This window comes from Diabrotica undecimpunctata, chromosome 4, assembly GCF_040954645.1.
Source record: "Diabrotica undecimpunctata isolate CICGRU chromosome 4, icDiaUnde3, whole genome shotgun sequence".
Classification (NCBI taxonomy): domain Eukaryota; kingdom Metazoa; phylum Arthropoda; class Insecta; order Coleoptera; family Chrysomelidae; genus Diabrotica; species Diabrotica undecimpunctata.
This window is the reverse complement of record NC_092806.1, coordinates 60200813-60219641: the sequence shown is the minus strand read 5'-3', so window position 1 is coordinate 60219641 and position 18829 is coordinate 60200813. Positions and strand designations below refer to the sequence as shown.

The 18829-nt window shown below is 33.0% G+C and overlaps 1 long non-coding RNA gene across 1 annotated transcript in view; it reads left to right on the top strand.

Annotated features, from left to right (window-relative positions):
- The first annotated feature begins 688 nt into the window (after nt 1–688).
- Nucleotides 689–18829, top strand: part of LOC140438249 (uncharacterized) — a 260563-nt gene continuing 242422 nt past the window's right edge. The window contains exon 1 of the long non-coding RNA XR_011950468.1: nt 689–828. This is a non-coding gene — a long non-coding RNA (uncharacterized lncRNA). The remainder of the gene's footprint in view (nt 829–18829) is intronic.

Genomic DNA, 18829 nt, shown 5'->3' with positions numbered 1-18829 from the left:
AGTTCTTAAAGAATTAAATTCCTTCTTCACGTTATCTTTGTTTGCCTGTGAAAACATCTCTTTGTATTTAGACAACAACGTTTGTAAGCAGCACATTTTTTTATAACAGTTATGATATTTTTTGCTCTTGATATTCCATAAAGAAGTAATTATCATCATCATCATCATCATCTCATCAATAAACTGTATGCGTCTACTGCTGGACATAGGTTTCCATCAGCTCTTTCCATCTGTCTCTAGCTTGTGCGGCTTGCATCCAGTTATTTATATATAAAGACGTCATTCTCTGTATAATTGGATACGTTCGACGATACACTCTCTTTTCTTAACTTTCGGATTTTCTTTTTCCGCAATTTTTTGCAAACGCACAGGTGCAACTTCTCCTCGTCAAGACGAAATACAGACTAAAAATTATTGCCCAATACTGACTACACGATGTAATGGAGAAATGTGGCATAATCAGAATTAAGCTCGCTCAAACTTTCATTCAGTCATTACGAAACCTTCAATATTAGCTCTAGACGATTATCTGCACAGATTGCAATATTGCGCAATATAACTGACTATCTACCGAACGCTTTACATGATTAGCTCATCGATTCGCGCAATAAATAACTGTGAATCTCCGATCTAAAATTAAAATAATTCGTAACCAGTAACTTCTCTATCGACGTTGCGTCAACTGTTCTATAGTAATTTGCTACATATTTTAATTTTTCTTTTTTTTTAAATGCCGAAGAGAAAGACTCAGTAGATTAGTAAATTAAATACTATGAAGAATTAAAATATGAGGATGGAAAATTGCTTTGCAGAGCCTGTGTAAAGACGGTAAGTGTTTCATTTTAAAAATTTTTAAATGCTTTCTGAAGCAGCAGAGTATAGTAAAAATTAAAAGTATTTTAACCAAATTAATTCTATGGCACTTGCAAAAAGTGGCAAAAATTTCTCCGTCTTAATGGACTAAAAATGCAAAAAATGTTTTTGATGGGGCGCCTTTACGGGTACAACTCTTTAAGGAACGAGTATCTAACACCACATCATTACTTAAACCTATTTTGACAACGTGACGTACTTCGTTTAAGAAACTTCGTACTTCGTACGTTGACGTACTTCAAAAAATTTTTGAAAATTATAAAAAGGTTGTTCGTGACCTATCCGAATCAGCCAGTAAAGCTGATTATGTACTGTTAAACGGTCCTAAATCAAAAGCAATTTAACTTATTTTCATTCTTGTGAGTGAATAAAGGCTCTCGAGAAATAAAGAATGACGATGGCTTAATCTGCAAACAAGCTAACTCCACTTTTTTCGTAATATCCTTTTATTTGTGTATTACTTTCTTTACACAGCTTTATATCAGTTCACAAACCGCTAACTTCTAATTTTTATTGTAAACCTCTCAAATAGCCTGCCCAAAAACAAGCTACCTCCATGCATAAGACCCCCACTACGGTAAAAGCGCCAAGTCCGTGTTGCGCCAACCGTTAGAAAGGAGTTTAAACGTGGAATCATGCCCACACGGTTGTTATCAAAACAGTCGCTTTATGATTATTATGTTTCGGACTGGTGTTCTAAAACAACGTATTGCCTGTATCGGTGGCAAAATTTAATAACACTTTACATACGGAAAACATATCATTATTTCATCCTTAAAAAGACGCCTGCGAAAAATGCATGTCATATAAATTGGGTTTTGTATCTGAAAATGAATACAAGAAAAACACAACAAGAAAAGAGCAGGCTCGTGCTGAAAAAAAGCATAAAAACTGAGAGGGTTACGTATTTACACTTGATGTTCAGGCTCTGCTAGAGAACCAAAATCTAATGTATCATCGCTGTATTACAAATCTAAACTTAATGTGCATAATTTTTGTGCAGTGGATGTAAAAACTAAGGAAGCATACTGCTTTTTATGGAATGATACAGAAGGTGGAGTTTCCGCTGAAGAATTTGCTTCTGTCATTTCATAGTTTCTTATAGATACAGTTCTACCACAAATCTTGGACACCACAGACAAAAAAGTAGTGATTTACAGCGACAAATGCGCAGCTTAAAATCGAAACGTTACGGCCTCAAATGCTTTGATAAATGTGGCGATGACCAAAAACATCGTTATTAAACAGAAGTACCTTGAAGTAGGTCACACATAGATGGAGGTAGATTATATGCATGCCTCCATCGAAAAAAAAACCTTCGAAATAAAATTATTAATGTACCTGCTGAATACATTGATATTTGCCGAAGTGCTCGCAAAAATCCTAAACCATACTACGTTGAATATTTAGCACATTCATTCTTTAAGTCGTTTCTTCTTCTTCTTACGATGCCTATCCGTTCCGGATGTTGGCGATCAACATGGCTATCCTAACTTTGCTTGCCGCTATTCTGAATAGTCCGGTTGTCGATGTATTAAACCACTTTCTCAGGTTTTGAAGCCAAGGTATTCTTCTTCTCCCTGATTCTCTCTGTCCAAATACCTTGCGCTGAAGAATGAGTTGCAACAAGCCGTATCTCTGTTCATTTCTCATAACATGGCCAAGATATTCTAGTTTGCGCTCTTTGATGGTGTTAATAATCTCACATTCCTTGCCTATTCTAGGTAGGACCTCAACATTAGTGACACGTTCACCCATGAAATTCTTAAAATACGTCTGTAACACGTATTAGCTTCTTAAAGAAGCTTCGGAAAGTGTCCAGGCCTCTACTCCGTATAATAACGTAGAAAATACGTAGCATCTAATGAGAGAGATTTTGGTAGCAAGTGGTAAATCGTGACTTCTGAAAAGAGACTTCATCATTATGAACACCGATCTCGCTTTTCCTATGCGTTGTTTTATTTCACTGGAGTGATCCCATTGGCTGTTAATGTTGGTACCAAGGTATGTGTAGCTGTCCACTCTGTTAATTGGATGTTCCAGACAGATTGTTCCAGAATTGGAGATATTTATTTATACCAAAAGCTGTGTATTTAATATTACGCGCTTACTGACTACCCTGTACTTTATTTTCTTCGTATTAAGATCAAGTCCGTGTTCTCTACTTATATCTGATATACGCGACATTATTATTTGCAAACCGTTCAGACTATCTGCAAAAACTACTGCGTCGTCGGCATATCTAATGTTGTTTAGACGTATCCCGTTGACTAATACGCCTTCTTGTAGTTCGCCTAGCGCTTGCTCGAAGATATATTCAGAGTATATATTAAATAACACCGGGGACAGAATACATCCTTGCCTCACTCCTCTATCTATGGAGACTGCCTCTGTCAATTGGTCATCCACTTTAAGTCGTTTAATGATGTCAAATTTCTTAAATCCATTCGACCTGAAAAAATGAAGGGGAATCTCGAGGTATATTTTTTTTCTTCACCTTTGGCAGGTAGGGTAGTAAACATTATTATTTTTCTTTTCAAGGTTAATGAAATCAGAGCCCTGAAATATACGTATTTTATAAAGTAAATTTTAAAGAAGAATGGAAGTTACTTCCCCAACGGCGTGAAAAAATCCAAACTAATCCAAAGGAGTTTGCTCAGCTGCCGAACTTGCATTCTGATAGATTGCCATTAACCATCAGAAAGTTCCAGGATCTTCAAGATCTAAAACCCTTCATCCTTACTGATTTTCATTCCTACTACCATAATATAACTCATAAATAAACATTTTTTTTAAACAATCTAAGTTTTTTATACTGTAATATTTTATTTTTTCTTGATACTTTTGAATTTTAATTCTTTATAATAATTTGTTTTAAAAGATGTTCACAAAAACAGGCTAACTCCTTTTTTCTATTTCTTACTGAATATTTAAAAAGCTAACTCCTTTTATAGCGCAAAAAAAATTTTTAGGTCAAACAAAGTTATTTTTGATTAATTATTATTAACACCAAGCATTAAAAGAAAGAATTAAGATTTAATAATTAACCGTAAGTATAATTATTCATGAACTGAACGGTTTTATGTTCATACTGAAAAATTTGCGTAAATGGAGTTGGCTTTTTTGCAGATTAAGCCATCGATGTCGATGTATGATTTCAATAAAATAGTTAATATTTTGAAGAAGCCATTGACAATAACCCTAAAATAACTGGTCAAATTGTAGAAAAAAACTTAAAGTTACAATGTTTAAGAATAAAGGTTCAAAAATAAAAAAAAATACTCGTAGCTTTGGTATTGGCAAAAAATAATGACACGAACTTACAAATCTGTGCTCTGTGCGTAAAGAGAGTTAAGTCCAAAAATGGTCGAAATTAGTCAATGCAATAACTGCATGTTAAAATATGATCTACATGTGTGTATAATGTGTGAAGTCCAATTCCATTCCTAAACTAAGATATTTATTTTTGCACTAATGAAAAACAATCAATACTAATTGTGTAACGCGTGTTAAGTCCTAAATTTAGACATATCACTCTTTACACTAAACATTATATTTAAGAAACATGAAGACTCAGTGTATTAAGTCCCACAATATTGCGCCTAACCATGACTTAACACACTCTGCACTAATAATAAGTTATTACGTTGACTAACTGTACGCCGCGACTTTAAACAGCGATTTGTCTATTTTACTAATCAGTAGCATACATTGACTAGGACATTTCAAACATGTTTGTACTTGAATGAACAACATAACGCTTTAAAAATTTTAGTTGTGGTTTCCTTCTGTGAGTATTTTGTTGGTTTAGTTAAAAAAATTTAGTTGAAAGTTTAACCATGTCATCGAGAGCACAGCCTATACTGTACATGTTAAAAAACGATGCACTTGAGCCAGAAGCAAGTCCAAGCCATGGTAAGTTTTATTTAAATTTTTAATATTGCTGAAGACTTTGCAGTAATGTACTGCAGTGAGCTATAGTTAAGAGCTATTGTTCAACAATTGTTTTCTGCTGGAAATAGTAAAGAGGGGGGAATGCAACTTTCCTCACAAGTAAATCATTATTTTTTGTCGGGTAAAGTTTCAAAAATTGGATGTTAAAATAGTATCAATATCTATTTCTAATAAGAGAACTATTCAAATGGTATATAGAAATTGTAAAAAAATATCAGTCTAATGAGCCATGAATACTGCGCTCGAGAATTTACAACAAAGCAGAAGTATATCTTAGCGAAATACAGTTTGGTTTCAGAAACAAGATGTAGGGATATAGAACAACCAGTATATATGTGTTTTATCTACTTTATGTGCAAACATACGAACTGATCTAACTACAGCGAAAGTAGTGGAAATACGGCATCGTGTCAGGCAGCATTTTATTGCATCTTCCAGTATACTCAGAAAGATTCCAGTATAGTCAGATAGATTCCAGTATAGTCCTGAAGGAAACATTTGCTCAAAAAAAAATAAAAAAGCGGCTCTTATTATTATAAATAAAAGCATTTGCTTCGCAAACTCCATTGTAAGAGCATCTGGTTGACCTTCTTCTTTTAATGGTGCTGCAACCTTTTATGGTTCTTCGCTTGCTTAACATTCGTTGTTAAGCCATTCTGCTCTGTCGGATACTTTTCTTCGGCAATGCCTGGTTAACCATATTAAAAAGTAGGATCTGGTTAAGCATATTAAAAGGGAAAACGATAAAAAGAAAATATAATCACTAATTGTTTTTTGTTTAATTTGTTAATATTTTGTATTTGAGAACGGTTACCGAAATAGAAATGGAAACGTTAAAGTAATCTTATTGTAAAATAAAATTGTGGCTTATTTTCAATGATAATAGTAAATTGTAAATTCACCAATTATTTTATAAAATATTCTTGGAAACCATTTATAATATACCATGAGCAAAATACCAAAAAATACAAGATAAATGATATTTATATCGAAGTCATTTTATTATTTCAAATGTTTTAATCAAAATGACTATCATTAACTATCTGACATTGGATATGTTCGAATCCATTAGTGACACTCTTAATGATAATAGGAGTGATATTTAAAATATCTTTGTATTTTAGATCACCTTATAACCAAAAGACTAATAGGATTACATCCGTAGAACGTGGTAGCCATTCAACAAATCCTCCTCTATCTATTCATGGATTTGGAAATATTTCTTAAAGATAATTCCTTACTTCATTTATAAAATAGGACGGTGTACCATCTTGTTAAAACCAAATATTATTAGATGATACATTTGGATGGTCTACACCAGAGACCTTAACTCTCTCTTTGTCAACCATTTTCCATCCACTCCCGAATTTAGGTCTCTCCCAATTGCTTCCATCCTACTCTATCTTGCGCCAATCTAATCCACTATTTGCCTGCCACTGCTCTTATGTCATCTCTCATCTTTTTTGGGGTCTTCCCATACTTCTCTTCCATGGTCTCCATTCTAGAATTCTCCTTGTCCAACTGTTATCATTGTATCGGGCTACGTGACCTGCCCAACGCCATTTCATTTTTGTAATTTCTTCCACAATATCCTTAATCTTCGTTCTACGTCTTATCTCGGACCTTAACTACTAAGCCATAATGGATAATCACTGGGATAAGGTCAAAACGTAAAAAGTCTAAGTAAACATCTGCATTTAATTTGCTATCAAAAAAATATGGACCCACTATACGATTTCATACAATCCCAATTTAAACATTAATTATTTATTGCACTTATGTATGGTCTTCTTGAAATCAATGTGGTCTTTCCGGTCACGAAAAGTGTTTTTCCTGTTTATTTATGATTCGGGTAAAACCAAATGTTGCTTCGTCAGAGAACATGATACAGTTTTCTACGTTGGGATCTTTTCTCTTTTTTATGGCAATCTAGAGTCAGGTAATTGCAAAAACTACCTCAAACATATCATCAAATATTGTTAAGTGCAAAAAGAAACAAATATTAATATAGATGTCAAACCAAATAACCAATTTAATATCTTGCCTGAAAAAATCACCCAGAGTCTCTCAGAGAATGTCAAACAGCCGAGTATTAGTGAACATCTTATAAATCAATGCAAAAAGTTATTATGCTTTACCTAGAGCTTACTTTCATCTAGGATAACATGGGAAAAGATCTATCTTCTTCTTGTAGTGCCTATCCGTTTCGGATGTTAGCGACCATCATAGCAATCTGTATCCTGCGGTACTGAGCTCAGCCATTTTTTAAAATGCAGATCTTGCTTTCTCTATCCTACATTTTATTCCTACGGAATGGTCCCAATGTTCATTGACGTTCGTACCAAGGTAGGTGTATGTTTTTACTCTTTCTATTGGTTGATCATTCACACTGATTCTTTCAATTTGCTGTTCCTTCTTAGAGATCATCATACATTTTGTTTTCTTAATGTTCAGTGAAAGTCCATATTTTTGACTCCCTTCTGTGACTCTATTCATTAACTTTCGGGGGGGTTCATAACTGTCAGCGAATACCACCGTGTCATCCGCATATCTGATGTTATTAATGCATTCACCCTTAATTCGAATTCTGGCTTTAACATCCTCTACTGCTTCTTGAAAGATTGCCTCAGAGTATATGTTAAACAGCAAGGGTGATAGTATACATCCCTGTCGGACCCCACGTTTTATTTTAATATCATCGGATTCTCCTGCCTCTGTAAGAATATACGATGTTTAATTCCAGTAAAGATTGCTACTAATTTTCAGATCACAGGTGTTTATTCCAATATTTGTTAATATCTCCATCAGTTTGTCGTGTTTTACTGTATCGAGCGCTTTATAGTAATTAATGAAGCATTCATAAATATCGCAATTCACATCTCTAATTCTTTGAAATAGCAGTTGTATGCTAAAGAGAGCCTTTCTCTTACTCACTGCTTTCCGAAAACCAAACTGTTTACAGCTGATTTTTGCTTTGCATAGTCTATATCCTTTGATGTATGATTTTTAGAAATAATTTTAAAATGTGTCTCATTAAGCTGATGGTCCGTAAATCATTGCAGGGTACGGATTTTGTTTTCTTTGGTAGAGCAATAAACGTTGACTTCAGCCATAATCTTGGTATTACTCCGAATAAATAAATATATGCCATTGAATATTTTTGTTAGTCGTTGAATACCATCGGTGTTAAATAGTTTTATGAGTTTAGCATATGCATTTTCAGGTTCAGGAGTTTTGAAATCTTTTAGTTGTGATATTGTTTTTTCCACTTCATCGAATGTGATTGGTAAGTCTTCTTCTTGATGTGCCTATCCGTTACGAATGTTGGCGATCATCATGGCAATCTTTATCTTATTTGCAGCAGCGTGGAAAAGTTGCACAGATGTTGTATTGAACCAGATTTTGAGGTTTTCTAACCAAGATGTTCTTCTTCTTGGACCTCGTTTTATAAATATTTTTCCTTGCAGGATGACTTGAAGGAGAGCATATCTGGATTCATTTCGCATAATATGTCCGAAGAACTGTAACTTTCGAGATTTGATGGTGGTCAATACCTCTCGGTTCATATTCATTCTTCTGAGGACCTCCTGGTTTGTGACTCGGTCAGTCCACGGGATCTTAAGCATTCTCCGATATAGCCACATCTAAAATGCTTTCGGTTTTCTGCACATATCTTCGTTGAAGGTCACGATTCAATACCATAAAAAAGGACAGAGAAGACGTAACATCGCAGCATTCTTACTTTTGTATCAAGAGAGAGGTTGTGACTCTTGAAAAAGGCCCCCATCCAATTGAAGGTGGACATAGCTTTTCCGATGTGTGCTCTAATCTGCTGGTTGTTGGTCCATTCTTCATTTATTATGGTGTCGAGGTAGTTGTAGTGCGTCACTCTTTCTACAGGGGATTGGTTGACGTAGAGATGTTGACCTTTAGTTATCAATTTCTTGCTAATTATCATAAGCTTTGTCTTCTTAACGTTAATATTGAGTCCATATTGTTGACTGTAATACGTGATTTATTTCATAAGAACTTGTAGGTCTTCTAAGTTGTCCGCAAGTACTATGGTGTCATCTGCATACCTGATGTTGTTTAGCCGGTAACCATTTAGTAGAATACCTTTTTCAGTTTCGTGCAAAGCTTCGATAAATATTCTTTCAGAGTACAGATTGAAGATTAGAGGAGACAAAAGACAGCCTTGCCTTACTCCACGAATGATTTTCACATAGTCAGTGTGTTCACCTTCAACTCTGAGATTTGCTGTCTGATTCCAGATTATTTTCAGATCTTGGTTGTTAATTTCTGTTTCTTTTAGTATTTGCGTCATCTTGGCGTGCTGTACTCGATCAAACGCTTTCTCGTAATCAACCAGACATGCTTATACGTCGCAGTTTACGTCTCTGCATCTCTGGAATAAGACTTGCACTAAGAGAACAAAGCCTCTCTAGTAACAAAAGCATTTGTGAACCCGAACTGGTTGGGAGACAATTTGACTTTCACACAGTTTGTAGATTCTCTTATGAATTATCTTTAGGAACCATTTTAGGAGATGACTCATGAGGCTTATAGTACAGTAATCTTCGCATTTTTTTGGTAAGTGGTCATTACATATGTAGGACGGAGGTTGTTTGGACCTATTATCATCAAAAAGTTCTTGTATGTATTTGGTCCATGTGCATATTTCTTGATTTTTATCTGTGATGATGTTATTGCAGTTTGCTAGCTGTGTTGGATTTTTGAAGACCAGCTGCTTATTTTACTTTTTTGAAAGATCTATGAGAGCACAATACTCTTGATATTCTAGGGAATTTGTGAATATTCTCCTCAACAAACTGAGTTTTTTTCTTTTTAAGTTTCTTTTTTTTTTAGGTTGTCTAAACCATTTTTGTAGGTTACTTAACCGGAAATATCACTTGTTTAGCTTATGATTTTACCTCGCATTATAAATTGTAGTACCTATCTCATATTTTAGATTATATCCACCTACCCAATAACATACCTTCTCTTAATATTAGTTAGTTTGAGATAATTAAAAAAACTAAGTAGTCAACCGAAGCTAAATTCTAATATAAAATGCGTTTTCATGATTAGGAAGAATTTTTTTACCGAATTAATATTTAAGCTCAGCATTAGTAGACAAAATCGATATAAGTTTCAGGTTTAAAATAATTAAATCCACGTTTGACTGTATCAAAGACAGACTTGAGTCTGGGAGTCTGGGTGATGCTTCCTTCTTCGTATAAAATTAGACAAGAACGCGGCGACAGGTCGTACGGGGGGCGACAGGAAGACATCGTTTTTTGTTGACAGTCGATATTTTCAGCTAATAATGTCTGCTTTGGCTGTCGTTCCCGCTACCCGACTAACTGATTTTACATATTACGATTCATGTAAACATACTTTAATCTAGGAAATCTAGGAATCAAAACTAGGAAAAGTTTTCTAAGAAACTCCTCAAAAGAGATTAAGAGCTGAGTAAAAAATAGAAAAAATAACTTATACTAAATATGCCTTTGGAAATAAAACCATAAATTATAATACAACTAAATGTTTATTATTTGTCTATTTGCCAGATTTGAATAATTTCACAATACACTTTTTTAATTAAGCATACTAGACGTTTTATTACGTTGCTGTAAAGAACCCTGATTCTCGTCATAATTTATTAATTTCTTGCCTTTCTTATGTTGACAATTTAGATATTTTAAAATACAATAGGTACTTTAAAATAGCATTATCGGTATTTCTGAGGTGCTGTGATCGGATGACTTTATTTAAGGATAATAGATCATGTCAAGGAGATAGAAATAAACTGGAATACAAAGAAATAAACAAAACTATTAGAAAAAATATCAAGGAGTGTAAACGGAGAATACAGGAAGAAAAGATAGAAAAAACAATTGAAAAAAATAGGAACATGAAGTGCTTAAAGCAGATCCTGGGAAACATACAAATTAATAGCATAAATAACAAAGAAGGGGTGGAGACCAACAATATAAAAGAAATTTTACAGATAACGCACGAATATTATACAAATCTCTATAAAACAGAACAAAAACTAACCCAAGAAATCCGTAATCAGTTACAACTGAAAATAAAGAACGTTTACTCTGAAATAACAAATCTCCTGTGAAAGATGGAATAACTGTGGAAATGCTAAAAAATGGGGGGAAAACTACAGTGGAAGTCCTTTATGTACTAATGAATAAAATATTGAACACAAAACAAATACCCACCACATGGAACGAGGCAATAACACTATTACTATTTAAGAAAGGCGATAGAAAAGATCTGAAAATCTATAGGCCCATAACGCTACTGAATGTAATGTACCAACTCTTAACTAAACTACTAATAAACAGATTAATAACTAAGTTAGATAATTACCAGTCAAGAGAGCAAGCCGGTTTTAGAAAAGGATTCAGTACAAGCGACCATCTGCTTACGATAAAAATATTAATTGAAAAGGCCAACGAATATCAAATCTCAATGTATATGGCATTTGTAGACTTTGAAAAAGCATTCGATAAGGTGGAACATTGGGCAGTAAAGAAGTCTTTACAAAATGGGAGAATAGACTATAGATATACGGACTTAATTTCCAATATATATGATCAAGCAACAACATCCATCAAAATAGTTGAACAAACGGAGTCCATTAAGATACGGCGAGGAGTCAGACAGGGTGACACTATTTCACCCAAACTATTTAATCAAGCTTTGGAAGACGTTATGAGGAAATTACAATGGGAAAAACAGGGTATTAACATAAATGGCCAATATTTGAATCACTTGAGATATGCAGACGACATTGTATTAATAACAGATAAAAGGGAAGAATTGCAAAATATGATGGATGAATTAAATAGCGAATCAACAAAAATAGGTCTACAAATGAATTATAATAGAACGAAAATTATGACCAACCAACCAGAAGAATTAATAATTACAATTGCACAAACAACTATAGAACAAGTAAAAGAATATGTATATTTGGAACAACTAGTTAAATTAAATAAAGAAAATCAGACCGGAGAAATAAAGAGAAGAATGCGGTTGGCTTGGATATCCTTCGGAAACCTTTCCTATATACTAAAAAATAGAAAATACCCCCAATATTTAAGAACAAGAGTCTTTAACCAATGTATACTTCCTGTTCTCACCTACGGTTCTCAAACTTGGACGTTTACAAAGGAAAACATGGAAAATAGCAGACCCAAAGAGCCACGGAAAGGCAAATGCTAACATCCGGCTATCAAACAAGAAAAGAAATACTTGGATCCGCAACAAAACAAAAGTGACCGATGTATTAACGCAGATAGCAAAACTTAAGTGGAAGTTCGCTGGACATACCATAACACAGAAAGACGACAGATGGAATAAGATGATTATACACTGGAGACCATATAGTTACAAACGAAAAAGAGGAAGGCCACAAATGAGATGGTCAGATGACTTAAAGAAACACGTAGGCCCGAAGTGGATACAAACTGCCTACAATAGAGAGACGTGGAAGAAGGAAGAGGAGGCCTATGTCCAAAATTGGACAGCAAGGGCTGTATAGATAGATAGATAGATAGATAGATTATGTCAATAAAAGTTTCTCAGTATTAACTGAATTAGGTATAATAGTCTGTATTGGGCTTTTGCAGTATTCCTATCTGGAAGTAAATGTAACTTTACGGACTTCTACTAACCCAATGCTGTGACAGAATCTGGTAATACTTTTGGTTGTGAATTGTGATAACATGATAGAAACCTTTCATAAATTTATATTTGTCCATTTTCAAATTTTCTTGTTCACCTCTCGTTATCTCTGTTGCTTAGACCATTATACATGGGTTCTTTCTTCTTAAATATTTTTTGCTAGCTGGAACACTCATCAAGTCGTTGTTGTTTTACTCAACTGGTTATTGAAGAAGGCGATATGAAAAAAATACATTAGCAACCTTTAGATGATGGAAAACTAAGACAGTTGTAAATCTTTATTAAGGACTAGCAGTTTAATTCCTCATGCAGCTATTACCGTTAGTATCGTCTATTAAAATAGTATCGTCTATTAAAATAGTTAAAACACGTATTTACGTAAATATAGCTATTTTATTAAATTAAATCAAACTCGTTCACAATGGTCATAATTAAATCACACTAAATTATTATCTCTCGTTCCGCTGTGTTTATGTGTCATCACCGAACTACTCGTGACCATATAAGGCAATTAGTGACCCAAGCCAATCACCGTATTAGAAGTTGAGTGTGTCTTCACAATGTCATAACAGAACTACCAGTATTCCATCTTAAGCTGATTAGGACATTAGGAAGTTAGTGACTTAAGCTGATCAGCGTATTAGGATAATAGTGTGACTGCATTCGACCATCCTGACGTCACGATCGTCCTCGATCGTACAACACCTATTAAAAAAAATAATATGTTCTTTATTATTAAGAATGCCAATTTATAGAAAGGCTCCATCATTCTGCAGAATGACATAGTCTAAATCAATTCGTTTCAGATAGCTACAACTATCCATACAAGCTCATTTTTAAACATTAAAACATATGGCTGTCATTTTTCAGAATGACAATGTGAATAAATTTGTTTCACATAGCTACGGCTATTCAAACAAACTCATTCAAGACATTAAAATATTTGGGTGTCATTTTGCAGAATGGTGAACTGAATATCCATTCAGAACATTAAAACATTTATTTGTCATTTTTCAGAATGACGAACTGAAAATCCATTCAGAACACTATAACATTTATTTGTCATTTTTCAGAATGACGAACTGAAAATCCATTCAGAACATTAGAACATTTATTTGTCATTTTTCAGAATGACGAACTGAAAATCCATTCAGAACATTAGAACATTTATTTGTCATTTTTCAGAATGACGAACTGAACATCCATTCAGAACATTAAAACATTTATTTGTCATTTTACAGAATGACGAACTGAAAATCCATTCAGAACATTAAAACATTTATTTGTCATTTTGCAGAATGACGAACTGAAAATCCATTCAGAACATTAAAACATTTATTTGTCATTTTGCAGAATGACGAACTGAAAATCCATTCAGAACATTAAAACATTTATTTGTCATTTTGCAGAATGACGAACTGAAAATCCATTCAGAACATTAAAACATTTATTTGTCATTTTGCAGAATGACGAACTGAAAATCCATTCAGAACATTAATACATTTATTTGTCATTTTGCAGAATGACGAACTGAAAATCCATTCAGAACATTAAAACATTTATTTGTCATTTTGCAGAACGACGAATAAAATAAATTTGCCCCAAATAGTCAGAACTACTCAAATAAATCCATTCAGATCATTGAAACACTTTGTTGTCATTTTTCAGAATGACAATTAAAATATATATATTTTTTTTTAGTTCCAGCTATTCAAACAAATTCCTTTTAAACAATAGAATATCTTTATGTCATTCTACAAAATGACTACACTATCATGTAACTAACTTGAATAATTTTAAGATCTTTGAATCTTAAATCTCTTGATGTTTTCTCCACCAACAACTCCTTCATAAGGACGCCTTGTTCTTAATGAATGTACATCTTCTTTTACACGATATCTATTATTTGGTAGAACCTCAACAATCCTGAATGGCCCTCTATACTTTCTAAAAGCTTCTTACTTTCATTGTTTGCTGAAAAACTTGTAACTTTTGTCAATACCAGGTCACCAACAGCATATTTCACTGGAGAGCATCTTTTTTTATTAAATTCGTTATTCTGTTTGATTCTGTTTTCTTCTAATCGTTTAGCTACATCCTTTCTCAATGACGTTACTCCAATAGTGTCCATATCATTATCATCTATGTATTTGTCTCCATCAACTCTTAATTTGTACCCGAAAAACACTTCACTGGGAGAAGATTTAGTTATTCGGTGTTTTGTTCCGTTAATTCCTTGTTAAATGTTTTTTAAACTCTTATCCCACATATCGGACTCAAACTTTGCACCCATTGTGGCCATGGTATCCAGTAATGTTTTATTTGCCCTTTCTACTTGGCCGTTGCCTCTTGCCATTCCTACTGCAGTTGTAAACACTCTAATTCCTCTCTCTGCCATATAATTCAAAAATTATTTTGAAACGAAAGCTGATCCTGCATCTGATATCATTCGTTTGGTGTTACCAAATATTTTAAAAATTTCTTCTAAAGCACGAATAACATGTTTACTTGATGTATCTGGGACAGCTTCAACAAACACAAATTTAGAAAAGGCATCAATCAAAACCAAGACGTATTTATTTTGAGATTTCGTTAACACAAATGGCCCTAAATGATCGGCACGGAGTGTATGAAACGGTCTAGCATATTTTGGAATGGAATGTAGATAGCCAGGCTTTTTTCCTCCCGGTTATTTATGGTATAAACAGGCAAGACAAGCCGAAATGTATTTCTTAATAAATCTTCGCATTCGTGGAAACCAATACCGTTCTTTTATTCTTTCAATTGTTTTATCCAACGCAAAATGTCCAATATCGTCATGATTCATTTTGACAATTTGCCAACGACAATTTTTAGGCACATACCATCTTCTACCATATTCTGTTATTTTATAAACTTTGTTTCCTCTTAAATCATATTTCTTGAAAGTATCTTTATGATTTTCCTGATCTCCTGACAAAAGAATAATCTTTTTTTATTTATTTCCGTATCTGTATCCTATGCTTCTCTTAGATAGTCGTCTTCTTTAATGAGCATCACTTTAATTTCAAGACTTTCCTCTGCTTCAGTTCTTTCAAAGTTCCTACTTAAGGCATCTACATGTTGTAGTTGTACTCCTGATTTATGTTTTATTTCAAAGCAAAAATCTTGTAAACACAAAACCCATTTTGCTATTCTTGGGATTATTGTTTGTTTTACTAATGCATTTTTAACGGAATTGCAGTCTGTTATTACAGTAAAAGATCTTCCTGCTGAATAATATCTATAACTTTCTAAGGTTTTGACAATAGCCAAAAGCTTTAGTTAAAAAGAAGGATATTTCTTTTCTTCTTTTCTGGTTTGCTTGCTAAAATAGGCAATTGACTTTTCACGACCATCAACAATTTGAGTTATTATGCCTCCAAATCCTTCTCTACTTGCATCCGTGTAAACTATTATGTCATGTTACGGATTAAATATTGTTAAAATTGGTTCTGAGACTATAACTTTCTTTATTTCTTTAACAATTTTTGTTTCTTCTTATGTCCATGTCCAATTTACATCTTTTTTTTATCAATAAGAAAAGAAGGGCTTGCGAACGATGAATTACTCTTTCGAATAATATTTGCATCCAATAATTCTTGTACTGTTTTTTGTAAAATTTCTTTGTCAGCTGCAGGTGTTCTGTAGGGACGAAGCTTAACTACATCTGAACTTGTAATATAGATTCTCATAACAACAGAATGCGATTTTTTTAGAGCTTTCAAATTTGTGTAAAAACAGTCCTCGTGATTTAGCAAAATATTTTCCAACACCATTTTCTCGTATTTAGATATATTTCCTGTATTTATTTATTTATCTAAGTCTTTCTTATATTTAAATGTTAAACTATTATCTATCCTATAATACATAATATTTACATCTTCTGTAAAATTTCTTCCTATTAGAAGGTCATTAACCCAATCTTTATTCATGACATACAACATAATATTTAATTCTACAAAATCGATTTTTATTTTAGCAAATACATAATATTCAACTGATAAAGAATTTCCCAAAAATCCAGAAAGTTTTACATCTTTAGTTAATGATTTTATTTCTAATTTAAACTTATCTGCCAATTCTTTTGAAATTAGCGAACAATCGCTGCCAAAATCAATGAATGCAGTATGGCTGTGCTCATTTAAGAAAATAATTTTATTAAATTTATTTTCGAATGAATCAAACTGTATTTGTTTAACAGATTTATTTTTTTCTAAATTTTTGTTCGTTTTATTTACTTTTGTCTCTTGACATTCTTTGTTCTTTTTAAAACAGTATTGTTCAATATGACCTTTAATTTAAAAAAAAAACCTGCATATTTGGTTTCTGTGGTGACAATCTTTTTTTAAATGACCCTGAATTCCACAGCACATACAAGGTTTATTCTTGTTAAATTTGTTATTAACAAATTTGTTATTATGTACAAATTTTGATTTGGAAAAAACAATTGGATTTGTTAAATCAGGCAATTTTTCTGGACTTTTGTGATAAAGCTTATTTCTTAAATAAACTGCCAATAAATTGACATCTTTGATTTGAGCAACTTCAATAGCAGATTTAATATGTTCGTCTCTAATAGCACCAATTATTAAAGAAATCTTATCTGACTTGGAAAAATTTACTTTAAGTTTATTAATTTTTGCTAAATGTTCAAAATAAAATTCATATAATGAAGAACCCTCTGTTGGTTTATGATGGGCTACGTCCATAAAAAGATCATAAGTATTTCGTGTACTTTGAAAAGTATTTTCTAACACTGATCTCCATTCTGCCCAAGAAAATTGAGACCATGCAACTTCATTTTCAATAAAACTAGCGTACCATGTTTTAGAGGTACCTCTAAGCTTAGAAATCGCTTGAAATATCGTCGGTATACTGCGAAAACCAGGTGTAAATGACAAATTTTAAAATATTGAGTTAAGTATACCAAAATTCTCAGCTTTTTCCGCTCTACATACAGGTAAAACCAAATAAATGATACGACTTACCATTCAGCAGATAATTTGTGTAATAAACAAATAAGTTACACCTAATCAACTTTTCGTTTTCAAATAAAACAATATATCGCTACTTACTTCCATAAAATTAAAGTTCTGTTGCATGTAAAACAAAGTAAGCCCACATATATTATTATGCCGGACAACAATATATTTCTACTACTGCAAACCATATTCAGTAAAAAGGTGATAAGTGTCTTTAATACATTTTACGTGTATGATTTATTAAAATTTCTCTTCCATATCGACTAGTAAAAACCTTTAAGTACACTTACTTCATTCTACGTGTTCTTTTCGTTTTTGTATACCTTGACTACCTTCTCGGCGAAGAATCGGTAGACGAAAATTGTTGTGGTTTCACTTGTGTATTCATTGTACCATGACTGGAACTACTATCTCGCTTGGACTTTTTCCTTTTCGGCATTTTGGACACTTTTAATCACTTAACATTAAAAACAGTTCACTAAATTCTACCGCAGGTTCTTTAACACACTTCTGATATCGTCTATTAAAATAGTATCGTCTATTAAAATAGTTAAAACACGTATTTACGTAAATATAGCTATTTTATTAAATTAAATCAAACTCGTTCACAATGGTCATAATTAAATCACACTAAATTATTATCTCTCGTTCCGCTGTGTTTATGTGTCATCACCGAACTACTCGTGACCATATAAGGCAATTAGTGACCCAAGCCAATCACCGTATTAGAAGTTGAGTGTGTCTTCACAATGTCATAACAGAACTACCAGTATTCCATCTTAAGCTGATTAGGACATTAGGAAGTTAGTGACTTAAGCTGATCAGCGTATTAGGATAATAGTGTGACTGCATTAGTCACCTCTCCCATTTTTAATAACATGGTTAATATTGCCTTCGACCATTTTATCGGTCTTTTCCCCTTTGCCATATTCCCATCATAAGTTTATATAAAATCATATTAAATTCTGGACCTACCTTTATGAGCTCATTGATAATTCAATATGCAACTGCACTCTTTTATTTCTGAAAATGTTTAATAATTTCTTTTAATGTCTCTATAATATCCTCCTTTATTATAGTATATCTCACAATGTTTATATTTTTGTTATATCATTTGAATCTGACAAGACAGTTAACAGTTGTCACATTCTGATTATAAAAATCGTCTAATTATTTTATCGATAGATATAATAAATTGGTGACGAGGTAAATCATTGACTCTAATGCAGCTTAAGACTTCATTGAATAACCAGATTGTTAAAATAAATATCAAACATGACTAGTCTATTGTACCG